The following is a 17,860-nucleotide window of genomic DNA, read 5'->3' as shown; positions in this document are numbered from 1 at the left end:
TTGAAATCCGGGGTTCCAAAAAAAAAGCCTTTTCTGTCCAACGTCTTCATTTTTTTTCTCCTTCTACACACACACACACACACACACACACACTCATAAATCCACTTTTCTGGTTTTCGGCAAACAATTCCAAACGTTTCAGCTGGATCTGTTTGGAACCTCAGCTCGCCACATCACCTGCGTTTGAATTCTCATTATGATGAAATCATATTTCAGTCTTGGAAGGCTTTAAAAACCAAAAATATTGGGTTTCGTCTTCTCCAGGTTCTGTTTGTCCGCTGAGCGGCGCCAAACTTATTTTAGCCGTTTGATTTATTTGCAATCTTTCCTTCCACATTTCTTTGTGAAATATTGACTGGCGTAGTATATTTCGGCGGTGACATGTGGTGAGGGTCATGGCTGGTGAGGCACTGACTTCATCGCACTCAGATTTACAGAAAGGGATTGTAAAAGCATCCCTGGAATCAAGAGCGCCCCCTAGCATGAGGCAGGAGTACTGCGTGCCTCACATGTATAGTTGTTGCCCAAAAAAAAACACTGTAGATTGGAAATGTAGTTCAAATTGCAAAAATGTTAAAAACATTTAAAATTCTACATACAGAGAGAAAGTAATACAAATTTTGTGCAGATCATGCCAGCAGTTAGCTGTCATTGCGCAATCAAAATCCAGCAATTTTGAGTAAAAAAAATGTAATACTGGATGATATTTATACATATATTTTTATTTGGGATTAAAAGTCCGGATTTATAATCCACGATCAAATTTTTTATTGGAGGAAGTTCACTATACCATGGATTTTTGCAGTGTAAATATATTTTTATACATTCATTATTTGCATAATTTTTATGGGAAAAGAAGCATTTTCTGGGGTGGCGACCAACCAGAGCATGGCGTTCTTTACCTGGTCTCTGATTGGCTCAGCAACCTTTGCATGAGTCCCTTCATTTTGCCTTGTCCCGTTGTTGTCGACGTGTAATCACTATTCGTTCGGGAATAGAAGACTTGTTTATAAGCATATGGGAAAGGTTAATAAAAACAATATGAAACTGATGAAGTTAAATGAAAAATACCTCTATAGTGCAAATCACCGATAGATGATTATCAAAAAAATAAAGGGAACACTAAAATAACACATCCTAGATCTGAATGAATGAAATATTCTCATTAAATTCTTTTCTTATTTATACAGTTGAACATACTGACAACCAAATCGCACAAAAATGATCAATGGAAATCAAATGTATGAACCCACAGAGGTCTGGATTTGGAGTCACACTCAAAGTGAAAGTGGAAAAACACACTAGAGGCCGATCCAACTTTGATTTAATGTCCTTAAAACAAATCAAAATAAATCTTCCTAAGCTTCCTAAGTGGACGGTCCGATTTCACACAAGTGCGATTCACTTGGAGTTGTTGAATTTTTTTTTTTTTAAGTATTCCCTTTATTTTTTTGAGCGGTATTTTATTATTTTTTCAATTCCACATTTTTTTTTTTTTTTCCAAAATTGCCAAGTGAGGTCACGACCTCTCCTGCATGAGCGTCACCGTATATAGCAGCCATGGTAGCGCAAAAGCTAGTAAAGGAGGGATGGACGAAGCAAAGGCGAAAGGAGGGAGACGTAGCGCTGAAAAAGAGGGGGAACCAAAGGTGGAAGGCGAGAGGAAAAGAAAGCGGGATGAAGAGAGCTGGAAAAAGGATGGAAGGAGGCGGTGGAGAGGAGGAGGAAGTGGCGAGGAAGAAAAGACGGTTTTCATCGCGGCCGCGGGAGAAAGCTCTTAAATGTATCTTCACTTGAAAAGCAAAGAGGGCGGATTCGCCGTTTTGGGGGAAATTTCTGCTCTTTGCGTTTCGGGAGCGCCTGGCGGGTCTTCCTGTGACGTGCAGCGACAAGCCCGACACTTCACGCTCTCTAAGCGCACAGCTTTGGATGAAAGAGAGTGGAAAAGGAGCGGCGCTGGAGGGAAAATGATGCGCCGGTGAAGTCATGATCCCACCGGTGTTTTCCTTTAACCCCTGACTCTCTTATTAAGCCGGGGAGCAGCTTAGCGCTGCCTGTCTGCCTGCCGCTCGCCGCTCCAGTGAAACTACGCCGTTAACAGTTTCCAGGCGGCCGCCCGGCCTTATCGTCCCCGACCAGCGCTCTTTACCGCCTCCCGGTGTCTGTCCTCCGCGGGGACGGCCGGGTCACATGATCCAGCCTCAGACGCCCACCGGCAAACATCCCTGGAGATGTTTATACATATATGTTTATCGCGGTTTAAAAATGTTCAGTTTTATATTGCAAATTTTTCACTATACCATGGGTTTTTGCAGTATCAATGTATTTTTATACATTTATCTTTTGCATTATTTTTATGGGAAAATAAGCATTTCCTAGGGTGGCGACCAATCAGAGCACAGCGTTTGGTATACTGATCTCTGATTGGCTCAACAATTGTCGCGTGAGTCTCTTCATCTTGCCTCGTCGTTTTCTCTTCGGCATTCGTTTAGGAATATAAAACTTGTTCATAAGCATATGGGAAAGGTTAAGAAACGTGTAGGGCAGGGGTCGGGAACCTTTTTGACTGGGAGAGCCATAAAAGACCGATATTTCCAAAATATATCTAATCGAGAGCCATATAGTATTTTTAACTCATACTAAATGAAATGTCTTACTTTTTATGTGACCTCTGGTGCTGCGTGGATTTGTCCGAAGTGCCGCATTATATTTGACCGTTTCATCGATGCAATTTTATCATCGCATATTAGACGTACCGCAGATCCAAATGCGAATTCCTCTCACGCAGCCAAGAATGCAGGGTGATCAATCGTCTTTTTTTCTTTTTGCCATCTTTTCTGTTGCGAGAGTTGACGTGGATTCTGATAAAAATAATTCTTCACCTTTACAATGACCCTGACGTCACTAAATTCTGCTTACTTTAAAATGACATGGTATTATGAAGAAATATCACAAGTATTTTAAAATCACTTCCCAACGCATTTTTTTCTTTTTCAACTCAAAATTGTCTAGGAGCCATATGCCGTCACCGGAAGAGCCATATTTCCCAACCGCTGGTGTAGGGGGTCAAAAAACTCGAAAATACATAAAAATAATAAAATAAAAATGTGGTCGCTGCGTGACAATTTTCATTTATCGCAGTCGGTTCTGGAGCCCAACACATAAAAACCTACAAATATCTATGTCTATATATACCGATATATATGTATATTTATTTAACTCTTGCCCCATGTGCAAGAATATGGACAATATGGAGAATGAATGAATGAATGAATGAATGAATGAATGAATGAATGAATGAATGAATGAGTAAACAGTAGCAGCCTTCGGCCCCGACCGGTGACCCTCCTGCAAAGACTCGCGGGAGTTCTTTCGTCAGCTCCAGATGTTATCAATGTTCTGCCTGCGTTCTGAAATATCATATGAGTTAACTTGACTTGTTAACCCGTTCACCCCGTTGTGCGTTTTGCTTTTTATCAAAAGCCACTGCCGGCGGTTGCACCTCGTCCGGAATGCAAGAAATAAATTTCAAACCGGCGTATACTAAATACAAATATATATACAGTGATCCCTCACTATAACGCAGTTTACTTTTCACGGTTTCGCTACTTCACATGCATGGTGCATTGTGTTCTGCATTCTGATTGGCTAAAAAGTCACTCCGCTTCTTCTCTACCCGTGTGTCAATAACGTTGCAGTTTAACATGTACACGTACGTAAAACAGCTTGCCAAATTTACATTACGTACGTGCAAATTCTCTTGCGATTTCGAGTTTCTTTAAAACCCATAATGTTGACAAAACGCTCTGGACCGACAAAAGCACCTTGCAGGGCCCAAAGGGCAGCGGAAGATGCTATCTATCGCAGATAAAGTTAAACTTCTGGACATGCTAAGGGAAGGTAAAAGCTATGCGGCTGTAGGTCGGCATTACGGAATTAATGAATCTTCCGTTCGTTCCATAAAGAAGGAAGACAAAAACATAAGGACGACAGCAGTAATGTATAATAGAGTATTTAATTGTATAATAATTGTAAAAAAAACAAGGTTTCTACTTCACGGATTTTGCCTATCACGGGTTCTTTTTGGAAAATAACCCCCGCGAAAAACAAGGGTATACTGTATAACTATAATTTATGTGCATGAGTTTGCATTCTCGAACCGGCAACCCTCCGTTGAGTGATACATCTGTCAAACAAAGTCCGTTGAAGTGTTTGTCGGCGCGAGTCAAACGGGTGCCGCTGCATCGCATACCTTTAGGGGGAGGAAAAAAGAAAGAAAGAAAAAAGGAGTCGGGGCCACTTTCATCTTTTCACGCCGCCCCTCTGTTTAGTCTCCACGCGATCCTTGTCTTTGCATCGGCGCTTTAAAAAAAAAAAAACGGACGCCGACCGGCGTGAAACTCACCCGGCCCTCGCTTGATCTCCGATCTATCCGTAAAGCGGTCGGGTCTCGAATGCAAATACGGCGAATCTAAACGGCGCGTTCAAGGGGAACGCTTGAGGAGAAAAGAGGGGGAGGGGGGGGCTACGACAACAGATACCTGTCTTCCCCTGCGGTGCTGACATGAAAAAGACTTTGTGTTATGAGAGAAGAGCAACAAAGAGCAAATAAAAGAAAAAAAAAAAGCACCCTCTCCAGGTAGACAAACGACAGATTATTCAAATTTCAGGCCCATAACTCACGGCCGAGAGGTTAGAAATCCGAGAGCATTGTAATTACGCTCCCGGCGGGGGGGCGCTGGCTCGTCTGCGCCGCCAGCTTTGAGGTTCAAAGCGAGACGATCACCAGCACCAGGTTAATAAAAGGACAGGAACCGTGGCTTTCACAGGAGCGGACGACTTTCCTTTCCCCCTCCGGGGGGCCGTGGAGAGCCGTTCCTGGGAAGTTTATGGCCACGTTTCACCTCCGACTGATGTACATGTGTTTTATTAATAACCTGCCCTCTTAACCTGGAGCACCGATGTGTGTGTGTGTGTGTGTGTGTGTGTGTGTGTGCGTGTTTGTGTTTGTGTGTGTGTGCAGCGCTGCAAGAGCGAGTCACTCAGTGACGCCATTTCCAAATAAACCCTATGAGCGTGGTGAAACTTGCATGAGCACTTTGAAGAGGTTTAGTGGGAAAAGAGTAGAATCGCTTAGTAGAGAAAAAAAAAAAGAGAATTTTGATGGATTACAAAGCAAATATTTCTTATTTTTAAAGTCTGACAGATGATGGATCGCGCACTGGTTTCCTTGGAAACATTCGCAACAGTGCGGTATTTGGATTTTGAATAAGAGGTGTATGCTAATATCTGACTTTATGCTAATACCTGATGGTATGCTAATGTCCAGCTGTGCTACGCTACACATGATACGCGGTGTAAACAATAGTGGAGGGGGAGACGTCTCCGTGGAAACGCTCGTCATCCCAGATATGTAACGCAACCCCCAGGCCGTGAACGTGAAGATCGGGGAACATCAACACAACAGAATGATGTGATCTTAACACACACACACACACACACACACACACGACCCGCTAGTGACATCATTTCACAAACATTAATCCCGTGCATGCTGAACACCCCCCTTTTCCTGCCCGGCAGCGCGTGAGCGATGTTTTCATGTCGACACCAGTCCTCCGCGCCGAGCCGACGCTGATCCAGCTCATTTCACGGACCAATAAGAGGACGGCAGACGGCTAGCGGACGCTTTTGTTTTAGTTTTGTTAAAGTTAGTTTACCTCACTCCATCTTTCTGTCTTCACGCCGCACTTGAGTTTATTTATACTGGGCTAGTAGAGGGAGACGTTAGCATGGGTTAAGTCATTTAGCCGCTCGCTGAACCAGAGCTGACACCGGTAGTAACACGTTCTTGTTCTGTCGCTAACCGGAGGTTGTCAAACAGGTGTTAGCTGCGCTGTAGCCACCAACACCTGCAAGGGTTGCCGTTACATCAGGGGGAAAAGCACATTTCAGGGAAAGTCCCAGTTGAACCAGGATATGAATCAGGACAATAATTTGAAGATAATGTGTCAGGCACTGAGCGGAAAAAAAAAAAACGTTTTCACCTTTTGCTCCTTTTCAGAGTTCTCCAACCGATTCCACAGGAACTCATGACGTATTTGCTTGGTGATTGGTGAAACTATATTGGTGGCCTATTTTTGTTTCTGTATTTTATTATTGTCATTGCTATTGTCACTCTATTTATAGAATAAGAATAAGAATTACCACTTTCTTGTACTAAGCGATCATAAAACGACTGCCAAGAGCCAGTAAGTGAGGCAAGCAGTTCTGCTGCCTCACCAGCCATGAACTTCATCGCATGTCACTGATAGTCCACGGCTATTATTCCCGCCATGCAGAACATGGATTCTGAGGTATCTTTGCTCTTTGCATCGTCGATGTCGTCATCTTCTTCATGGAAGTACATTTTTGAGTTTGCCGCTTCAGTTGCAGGTCACACTGTGACCTCACCGTCATCTCTTACCGCCAGCGGGAATGTCTGTGGAGCTTCTCAGTCATCCGGGTCTTAGTGGATTCTTGTCAAAATCTTCTTGTCGTGGCAACTGGACTCGAATTTCATCGCTTGAAGATGTTTCACCCCTCATCCGAGAGGCGTCTTCAAGCAAGAATGCAAAAACCGATTCCCTCGGAGGAGGCTACTTCCTGCCACCAATTCAAGCTGGACACATTTTGGAACTTGGAAAGTAGCTAACATGCTAAATCCCTTTGCCTACGTTGCATTGCCTGGATGGTTTTCCGGTTGCAAAACAATAAAAACAATAACAAACAAGGGATTATATTCACAGTATCATCGGCGAAAAAAATCACGACCCGTTGGTTTTCCGTGGCTGCGGGATCTCCTCCCCCTCCCCCGTCCCCCAGACCTCAGCAGGGAGAATCATCGTCGTTCAAAAGGGAAATGGTAATTAATTATATTAGAAATGCAAGGCGGTAATTAAAGCCGTGGAAGTGATACTCAATTAAGATTCAGCGATTGAAAATGACTCTGATTGCTCCCAGCGACGTAGAGTTCATAAAATAACACGTATTGTGGCGGCGGCGCGGTCACAACGCGGCGGCAAATGCAAATGAAACAAGGGAGCGCCGTCGTTTACAACTGAACAATCGCGGGGAAATGATTGGTAATTAACATTCGCAGATGGCTCGGATGTACGCGGAATAATCAAGTGATTTGATAAACAAAAAAAAAAAAAAAAAAAAAGATAATCGGTGTAAATGAGGAGGCCTGTTTTCAGTCGCACAAATAATCTGTGTGTGTGTGTGTGTGTGTGTGTGTGAGAGTTGGTTTCCATTGTAAACCAGCCCGTTTCGAGTTCAGCCTCCACGGTTCATCAAACTCCAGCCGCGGCAATAAAACCAAAAACTGGAAAGGTTGATTTATCTTCCCACCTCGACGCCCACAAGCTGCCCGACATATGGCGGCGGTGCGTTCAGGTACCGCCGGCCTTTTTTCGGGGGAAAACACACTCACAACGGGAGGGGGAGGGACGGGTTAAGTAACAACCGGCGCTTTTTATTGTCTCACATTGTCGGGTGAGCTTTGGAGGGTGAGGAGAAAAGGGATTCCACCTGATCCATATTAATATGTAACGGTTTACGGGTGAAGCTAATCTTTCCCCCGGTCCTCCCGTGCATCCAGCCAGCCACTCCTCCCGACCCCCGCCCACCCAATCACGTTAAGCCGCTCTGCAAGCCTTTACACGATGTTTGCGTTTACAAGTCGCACTTCAGAAAGTGTTCGGGGATTAGAGTTAAGTTCGGGCTAAACCCGTATCTGGATTATATTAGCAAAGCCGGAATCGCGCCGTGGAGAGCGGCGTCATTAATACCTTTTTTTTTTTTTTTTTCCAAAAGAAACAGGTGGAGCGGTTTTACGGCGCTTTACGCGGCGGATTCTCCGGTACCCGTGTCATTTGGGAATGCGTCGTGAAAAAAAAGTAAATAAATAAATCCCCTTTTGAGGAACGTCAGCGGTTTCCGCGTCCTTTTCGGTCTCGAAAATAAGCCGGAATTAAGGGTAACTCGAACCGGACTGGTGTCGGGACGGCTGAAATAGAGAAGTGGAAGAAGAGATGAAGGGAAAAGTGCGGAAAGGAGCCCAGTAAGTTTGGAAAATGCGAAATCTAGAGCTTCCAGGCGCCTCTTCCATTGATCCGCTTATTTTTTTTTCTAATCAAAGCTTCGCGAGCGTCCTCCGGCCTTTATGATCCGTGGCTCTCGGGCGCCATTGTGCCCCGTCTCCTGTCCCTCCTCCTCTTCTTCTTCCCTTTCCCAGCGGCACTGTCGCCACCTGGTCTCCATTCCCTTATTGATCGCCGCGGGCGACGGCGATCAGCTGCGTCCAACTTGTTATTTAGCATTTATAATGCACTCCCACCACCGCCGCTCGGCTAGAAGAGGGGCCTCGGTGCACGTCTGTCACCCCCCCCGACACCTCCATCCACATATGCCAATGATCCTCCATCAGCATTCACCGGAGATCAGGTTAACCCGACCCCCCCCCCTCCGAAAAATCGCTCATTCAGAATCCGGCACAAAGGGGGGTCGTAGCCGCCGGTCCGCCGAGGAGGAATACGGGAACGGGTGTTACGGTGGAACTACCCCATTCTCTGGTTTCCAGAGGCGAGCAGAAGGGTTAATGACAGGTTGAATAGTTTTTCTTTTTCGGCCCCTTCTCCTGAGCTTGTTTTATGGATGGAGATAGGGGCCCTCATTGTGGCCCCGTGTCAAAGAGCACGGGGCCACAATGGGGACCTGAAAAGTTCAGGGCTTACCTCTCGGGTTTTTAGTTCTTAGTTTTTTTTTTCGTGTGCGCTGGGGTGTGCCGGCGCTCCGCGGCCGCTCAATGCCTCCTTTGATTCGGTGTGGGGTTTGACGAGACAAAGGGGAGAAAGTGTGTGTGTGTGTGTGTGTGTGTGTGTGTGTGGGAGGAGATGCGAATCAGGGCAGGCATCAATCTTTAACCTGTGCACCAGGGGAGGAGGGCTAACACACGGCTGAGCTCCCCCGGGGAGGCTCAGCACCGAACCCCCTCTTACTTCCACATGCCTGCATCTCAGACCGCCATCGCCGCTCCACCGGCCCGATCGTCCAGCTGGCGCTTTTTTAAAATCTTCCAAAAAGGTCGGCGCTTCAGCATCCGAGAGAAAAGGTCCAGGGTTCGACTCCGACGGGTCTCCGGGTTCTTTGGTTTTTCGGAAACCCGCCAGACAGAAGGAACGGTCGGATGTCTCGAGATCAGAATAATAGTTGCCCTCAAAGGGCCGCACGTAACGGTAACATTACATTACATTTACATTACATTGCATTATATTTGGCAGACGCTTTTATCCAAAGCGACTTACAATAGAGGACATAAGGACTGCAAATAACTCTTGCAAATACAAGATGCACAGGAAATATACAGAACAGTAAGCTGGGGTAAGTTCGTTTTTTTTTTTTTTTTAAGACAAAAACGTACACATACGTACACACACACACGCACTGCATAGCCTAACTTGGTGCCTAACCTGATCTGGGGCAGCTCAAACATCAGCGCAGTTAAAGCATAAATGTAACTAAATTTAACGTAAAATAAATGCAACTACTTAATCTTAAATAACTGAGTTTTCCTACTCATTCAAATCCCTAATATAACCAATGCATTCCCAGTTTTCTTGAAACAGCCTTCATCTGCATCAACTTTTCTGGACATTTAGGGATCATTGTTGTGGATACACTGCAATCTTATCGGCATACATTTTGGGAAATGTAGTTTATGGTCAATGCGCGCGTTTGACTTGTTTATTTTATGACAATCGTACTTTTATAGACATTCTCACGGGCCACATTTATCCCGCGGGCCTTGAGTTTGACACGTTTGCTCGACTTGATGTGTGAATGACAGAGGGAAGGACTTTTTTTTTGTCTTTATGTGACTTTGTGAACGAGGTGATTTTTTGTTTGTCTCGATATGATGAATGATTATTTGTCTCCATAAGACATGCGTTTTAGGCGCGTTTGTTTGTGTGTCTAAGACTGATATGTGAATGGTTGTTTGACTTTATATGACTTGCAAATCAGGGGGTGAATTTTAATTTGATATCATACGTGAATGGTTGTTTTCTCCATTAGATGTGAATGAGAGGGTAATTGATTGCATGTCTGTATGGCAATGAGAGGGTGAATGGGTTATTTATCCCCCAATGACTTGTAAATGATTTTTTGTCTGTATATGACTAAGAATGGGGGAGTGAATTTTTGTTTGTCTCGAAAGAATGTGTGAATGAATGATTATTTGTCTCAATAATCCCTCATTTGCATGTCCCAATTTTGATATGTGAATGAAAGGGTTATGGTGTATGTCTTTCTGTAACTTGTGAATGAGAGGTTGAATTGTTAAATGTCTCTATATGATGTATGAATGAGGCAGTGGATTTTTTTTTTATATAATGCATGAATGACAGCGCGAATGGTTGTTTTCTCCATAAGACGTATGAATGAGAGGGTGAATGTTTGCATGTTTCTATGTTATATGGTAATGAGAGGGTGAACGGTTGTATGTCTCTATATGACTTGTGAATGATTTTATATGATTATGTCTCTATGATTTGTAAATGGAGTGAATTTTTATTAATATAATGTGCGAATGGTTGTTCTCTCCTTGAGACCTTTAAATGAGAGGGTGAATGTTTATATGACTCAATGACTTGTGGATGACGGGATGATGGGTTAAATGCCTCACAGAAGACAGAGTGAATTATTAAATGTCTCTATAGGACGGTTCAGTGAGTGATTGAACGGTTTTGTGTCTCTTTAAGGAGTGTGAATGACAGAGTGAATGGTTTTGTCTCTGCAGAGTCTGGCTCTCAGACGTGACAATCAAACCGCCGCCCTCCGCAGGCCTTAATCGAATCCGCATGGTAATAAATGTTACACTGCAGGGCCCATTACTCCTGACTGGGCACTAATTTGGTGGATATACATCAGGAGTGACACGGGGCGGTCGGGGAACGCCGGACCTTTCGGAGTGTATAACGGAAGAGGGGGAGGGTTGTTTTTTTTTTGTTTGTTTTTTCATTGCCAGATGCATCGGAATCTCAATTTTTTCAAAACGCTCGCGTTCTCCCCTCGGGCTAAAAGCGACGGGACGCCCGCAGCGCAGAAGAAACGGCCCGTTGTGCGGCGCCGACCTCTTCTCCCGGAGGGTCCGCTCCCACTTTAACGATCCTCGCTTTTTCCCAGCGGCCGAAAATTCCATGACGTCCTCGGCTGCGCCCTTTAATTTCTGATAAGTGAGAATTGTTGCTGCCGTTTTAACGGCCGCCCAGGGATTTTTTTTTTTCTCCTTTTTACGGGTCCGTGGCTGAGATTGATGTGGTCCTGAACCAGCGACTGGAGCTGAGAAACAATCCCATCACAGTTTCTCTCCTTTTTTTTTTTCACCTGTGAACTTTGTTCACTGCACGATAAAGTATACTACCACTTTTTTTTTCTTAAGAGTAGTAAATGTTGCGCTAATTCGAAGCTAATATGGCCCACGGCGCCACCGCGCGAGCCCGGAATACAAGAGCGAAATTGAACGGTAGCATCCGGCTTCATCAATCCGGCGTTAGCCACCTTTGGTTTGTGTCATCTGGAGAAGAAAAACTAGCTATTCTTGAAGTGAATGAATCAGTGAATGGTTGCATGTCTCTATAGAACATATAAATGTTTTTCTACATGACTTCTGAATGAAAGAGTGACTGTCTGTACGTATCTAAATGCTTTGCGAATGAGTGAGTGAACGGTTACATGTCTGGAAATGACGTATAAATAAGAGTGAAAAGTATTAATGAGTGAATAGTTGCATGTATGGGAATGATGTATAAATAAGAGTGAAAGCATGAATGAGTGAATAGTTGCATGTCTGGAAAAATCATATAAATAAGAGTAAAAAGCATGAATGAGTGAATAGTTGCATGTCTGGGAATGACGTATACGTAAGAGTATAAAGCATGAATGAGTGAACGGTTGCATGTCTGGAAATGACAGATAAATAAGAGTATAAAGCATAAATGAGTGAATAGTTGCATGTCTGGGAATGACAGATAAATAAGAGTGAAAAGTATTAATGACTGTATGGTTGCATGTCTGGAAATGATGTATAAATAAGAGTGAAAGCATGAATGAGTGAATGGTTGCATGTCTGGGGATGAAGTTGTGAATGAAAGAGTGAACGGCTGGTCGGGGGTGAATTTTATTGAAAAAGAAAACCAGAAGCGTCTCTTGAAGTGGCGGCGGGTCAGGTCACTCACCCCTCGACGGGCAAACGGCCCAATTATTTCCATTCAAACTGCAAGTCATGGCCTAATTGGGGGGCCCGGGTCCCCGATAGCGGCACGGACCTCAGAGGGGGGTTGGGTGGGGGGTCGGAGGGGCTGCGGGGAGAGATTTCTTTACAGTGAAAGTTTCTGTCAACCGTGGGGGGGGGTCTCTCCTCCTCCAACCCCCCGCGCCCAAGACCCCGCTGCTCCTCGGTCCCGTCGGCGAAGACAATGCGTTTTTTTTTTTTTACGGCAGCTCATTAAAAACAGACTGACTGATCTGAGGGCCCTTTGAGAAGCAGCCGGGGGCCCTTTGTCACTCCGCCGGCCCCCTTTGGAAAGTCGGTTCACTTTGGGGTGATCGTCGTGGATCACCGCTCCTCGCTGTCTTTTCTTCGAATGGCAGCTTCTCAATCCGCTAGCGTTAGCGTCCGACGGTCCTTAAAGGCCGAAAGATTAAAATTCAAAATCTGACTCAGCAACAGGAGATGACCTTTGTTAGAGAAGGAGGAGCCTCGTATAAGATTAAATTACTGATTACCGTAATTTCCAGACGATTAAGCGCACCTCAATATTAGCCGCACCGGCTAGCCGATCGCTATCGTGGTCTTCCTCCTGCGAACTAAAACCCTCAAAGTCGGATTTGAACGGATTCAGAATTTCCCCTTCATTTCATCTGTCCGAAGGGACGAGGATAAATGTTTTAGCCACGTGAAGCTCGATAGCTCCCCCGAAAAAAAAATCCATATATTAGCCGCATCGTTGTTAAAGTGAAAAAAGTTTCGACTTATCATCCGGAAATTACGGTACATTGTTTTATAAATTTCGCACAAGGGTGCCACAGATATTTGAATAAGGGCAGCGAGAAAGACAAAGAGAGAGAAACAAGGTGGGCGCAAGGTTCGGGAGGCACAGATGATCCCTTGCTGCTAACAACAGTTACGCTAAAAGTTGCATGCTAATAGCTAAAGGGGTGCATCCATAGCTCCCGGATTCATAAAATGACCTCACTCATTCACACGCGTCATGCACTAACCCGGTTGTTTACTTTTATTCCCGTTGGTCTCAGTCCATTCGCATCATATTTATTGTTGTCATTGCTCCTGTCACTGCTTATGTTCGTACCCTTGTTGTTTTGGTTGTCTATTCTCACCATGTCTGTTTTTTCCATTCTGTTGTTGTTGTTGTTGTTGTTCACTCAGCTATTTAATTTTTTGTGGATGTCTTTTAATTTTCCCTTTATTTATATTCATGTTTATTGATACTATAACTGTTAGGCTACTGTGTCCAAAAAATAAAATTTATCCTTATCCGTACTCCAAATTATAATGGTGGAACCCCAGCCAGCCCAGTATCAGGCCTCGTACCCCTGAGACTCAGGAGCTGTGCTCTCCACCCGCCTTCTCCTGAACATACCTCCAGTGCTGCAACCAAAAAAAGAAAGCGGCGTGTCGATTGGCCAAGCGGCTGCTGATTAGCGCATCGAAACAGCCTCGTGGGGTCATTAGCATATAAAGAGGTGAGCTGAGGGGTTGATCTTCTGGGATGTGCTCGCTGTGCCCGCCGGTCCTCCATAACGACCACGGAGCGCCTCGCGCCCGCCCCCGGTCGCGGACGGCGAGATGCCGCCCCTGTCAATCACCTGTCTTTCCTACCTGCAGGCTACGGTCGGTCCCCGGGGGCGACAGGCGGTCCGGCGATACCGAGGAAGAGGGTTGTCAACCCCGCCTTCCTCTTAACCTCCCCTTTGCTGCCTGCTAGCTTTAGCTCTTAGCCTCTCAACCCCTCCGTCACTACCCATTACCTCCTCCCGCGTGGGCCCGCTGACACGTTAGCCTACCCTGACAAGCTTATAGTTTAACTAACTGTAACCGGGGGGGTTCAAAGGTCAAACAGGAGTCGGTCAATCGGACGGCGGCGGGATCAATTCCTATCATCGGCCTCGATGATACGGGACATCATTAAAAGCCAGTTCCTGTTAATGAGGAGTTGATCCCAGTCGGTCCTGTTGTTGTTATTGATCCCAGACGGGGCGAGGAGGCGTAGGGGGGTCACCTGAGTGCTATTCACAGCTCCTGATGGAGAGGGTGAGTCCAAAACACTTCTACTGTCAAATATCACGCCACCGAGGCCCAGATAGACGTGTCAGATCGATGATGGCGGAGATGTTCGGATATTACGCCCGTGGTCGCCTTGGGGACGGAAGTCGTCATCGCGCGACAATTGGTGAAAAGCGACAAAGAAAACCCGGCACCCCGCTGATGTTCACCAGAACTAGAGCAGGTAGCGGTTGCCGTGGTTACTTTGAATCCCCCCCCCCCCGTGTGCGCCTCACCTCCCCGACATTGACCAATCACGTAACGTTAGCCGTCTGTCGACGTGTTTTTCCCCTCTGTCTGGACTCTAATGACGTATTTAATAAGAATGCTGATGGACGCCTGAGGGGTTGTCCAGACCCTGCGGCCACTTCCTGCGCGGCGTGCAGTTTGCACCTGAGGCCGACGATCTTTTGTCAAACGCCGGCTCTTTCAGCTGTCACATGACCCCCCTCTCCACGACCCCGCCCGCGCACGTCATTAGCGTCTCATCTTATTATTCATCCTTTGATTCGTCGCGCATTCCTGCCCTTTGTTTACTTCCTGGATCCTTCATCATGAGTCTGAGTCGTGTCTGAGATCCCTCTCATTTATACAAGACACAGTGTGTGTGTGTGTGTGTGTGTGTGTGTGTGTGTGTGCAAGGGGGGGGGGCTGCCATTAGGGGGCAGCCAAGAGTAACATCCGGTGATTCCCACCTTTGCAGTACTTAATGACGGTGGTACTTTTCAAAAGTACCGTGTGATAAGTATGTCGGATCACTTATCATAAGCTGTTTTGTTTTTCTTTTTTCCCTTTAATCCCACGCTTCTGCTCTTCCTCTCGCCCCCCCATTTCATTAATTCCCTCATTGCACCGTTGCTCCTCATCGCCCTTCCACCGCCGTGCACGCCTCAAAGTGGAGGGAGGAAGTTTCCAGATGGTTTAGCACTTGCCGGGGCCGCTTGGACGACCCCCAGATGCTGTCCAGATGCAGGTTAACGGCATGTGTGTGTGTGTGTGTGTGTGTGTGTGTGTGGTGGGGTGCTTTTACACAATGCTGTCCGAGTGACTTACAGCTTGCAGTAAAAGCGGCTACGGAAAAGAAAGTAAAAAGGGAGGCGAACTCTGAACTCCACCTTGCAGAGGGAGCCGAGAAGGCGCGGGATACCTGGAGGCTCGGGTTCCAGGCCGGGTCGCCGCCGCCCGTTTCTGACAGAGCCGACGCGTCGGCCCGATGGGTTGTCACCGAAGGGTTCTGCTCTGGATCAGCGGAAAGCATTAAGTGGCAGGTTAACGTTTCCAAACGCCGCTGAGTTATTGCTCCCCGCCAGCGAGGGGAAAACACGGCCGCAAATATTCTCGCGTTAGCGTCCCCGCCGTGTTTTTTTAGCGTCGGTGGCACTTTGCTGTCTCGGGATTTTCTTTTTGGCGAATGATGCGGGTCATTAACTTTATAAGTCGGGGGAATTACCTCTGCGCGCCGGCGTCGGCAACTCGGGGCGCGTCTCGGCCGTCGGATCCACCAATCGGATCGAGCGAAACCGTGCGGTTGCTAAGGAGCGCGGAGGTGCGAATAGCACGGCGTTTGTTCACACGTACATTTCCTGCTTGTGTTTTTCTCTAATTAAGTTGGAGGGGGTCGAGGGCGCCCGGCGGCTGGGCTAATAGGAATAATGGGGTCTCTAATGGAGCGAGGGCGGACTGTATTATTTTGCCCTTCGCTCTCGCCTCCGGAACACCCCCGCCGCCACGACGTGGCGCGCTCCGCTCCTTAAACAAGAGCCGTAAAAGTCCATGAACCATAGGAATATGTTCGCCATATGGCCTTTGATTGTTAGGGGGGAGAAACACAAGGCGAAGGCAAAGCACAGAGGGGGTCGTGTGTGTGTGTGTGTGTGCGTGTGTGTGCGCTTGTGTGTGTGTGTTTGTGTGTGTGTGTGTGAGACGCCGTCCTCCGATTCCCAATGTGGCAATGGGCTAATTCTGAGTGGTGGCAAAGTCTTACTAGTGGCAGCGTTAACATTATCCAGACAACCGTGTGTGTGTGTGTGAGTGTGTGTGTGTGTGTGTGTGTGTGTGTGTGTGCTTGCTGGCAAGAGCGAAATTTACAGCACTGACCAGAGAGTGAAACAGTGTTTCTTGGTCTGGAGGTGACGGGTTTATGTAAGCTCTGTATGTCAAGCTAACAGGGAGCAATACATGCTGGGGATTGTATTGCACGCACACAAACACACACACACACACACACACACACACACACACACACTTATGGTCAATATCAATTCAGTCCAGATTTCTGTTCAGCTTGGTGTTGGTTGTTTAAATGAATGAATGAATGAATTAATGAATATATGAATAAATAAATAAATAAATATAGAAGGACTTTTAAGACAGTTTTAATTCAAATATAGCATTTTTTTCTCATTAAAAACAATGAAAAAATAATATATATATATATATATATATATAATTATAATGATACATAATTTAATGTAACATTACATATATATGTTATTATTATACATTAATAAATATGTAGAAGAACAGTAACCGTCAAACTTCCTCCAGTATGTTTTTTTAATGCAAAATATAATTGCAAATGTTGCTATTTTTACCAATGCCTCATTTGCATATTTGGAAATCAACTTAAAAATAAAACAGTCAACAGATCAATTTTTTTTTCTCTAATTTACATTTATTTTCATCTACAAGACATATTTGTTACTGGTTAGTAGTTCATCCTTGTTGCAGGAAAATGAATTTTCTGAGCATGTAGGGGTTTAATCTTTGTTAAAATTGTGTTTTCTTTAATTCAATACATGGAAAATGAAATGGACTGATTCATTGTGTTCACCTGCCGGCTGGATGGGCCCTTCTTGGGTCGACCCACATCTACTGATGAGCTGCCGCACATCTTCTCACACACACACACACACACACGCACACACACACACTAATCACTCTGACAAATCACTCTGCCTCTGTTCAACAGCAATTGACGAATGTGCAGAAATCGAGCCCATAACGACTAATTAGCCTCGCTAATCATTAGCCCTTCAGGTCTGAGTCTCTATTCTTCTTTTTTCCTTCTAATGGATATCATTTATTTTTCTTTTGTTTCTGTTTTATTCAAATTCTTTCATAGATTTTCAAGGTCATCATGAATCACGTACGCGGGGGATCGTCGGTTTCTGGACGGTCCGAAACGGCGGACAGAACCTGCTTTCTCCTTGACGTCATGTGGCGGCGTCGCGTTCCGTGCTAACGCTAATGTAGCGTAACTCCGTTGTTTTTCTGATTAAAAATGGTTTTATAAACTGCCACGGCCCCTTCTATCGAGTTACGAAAGCGGGTCGTACCAAATCGCGCGGTATATTTTGCAGAGCTTTTGCGGCGTTTGTTATAGTTGCAAGTTGTTCGAGTTCTTCCTCTTCCTTGGAAGTTCAGATCTACTTATCCAATGTGGTTCTGTATGAGATCTCACATAGGTACAAT

The sequence above is a fragment of the Fistularia commersonii genome, chromosome 32, assembly GCF_037954325.1.
Source record: "Fistularia commersonii isolate RoL2024-O1a breed Wild chromosome 32, RoL_Fcom_v1.0, whole genome shotgun sequence".
Lineage (NCBI taxonomy): Eukaryota > Metazoa > Chordata > Actinopteri > Syngnathiformes > Fistulariidae > Fistularia > Fistularia commersonii.
Note: the sequence above shows the minus strand (reverse complement) of the source record.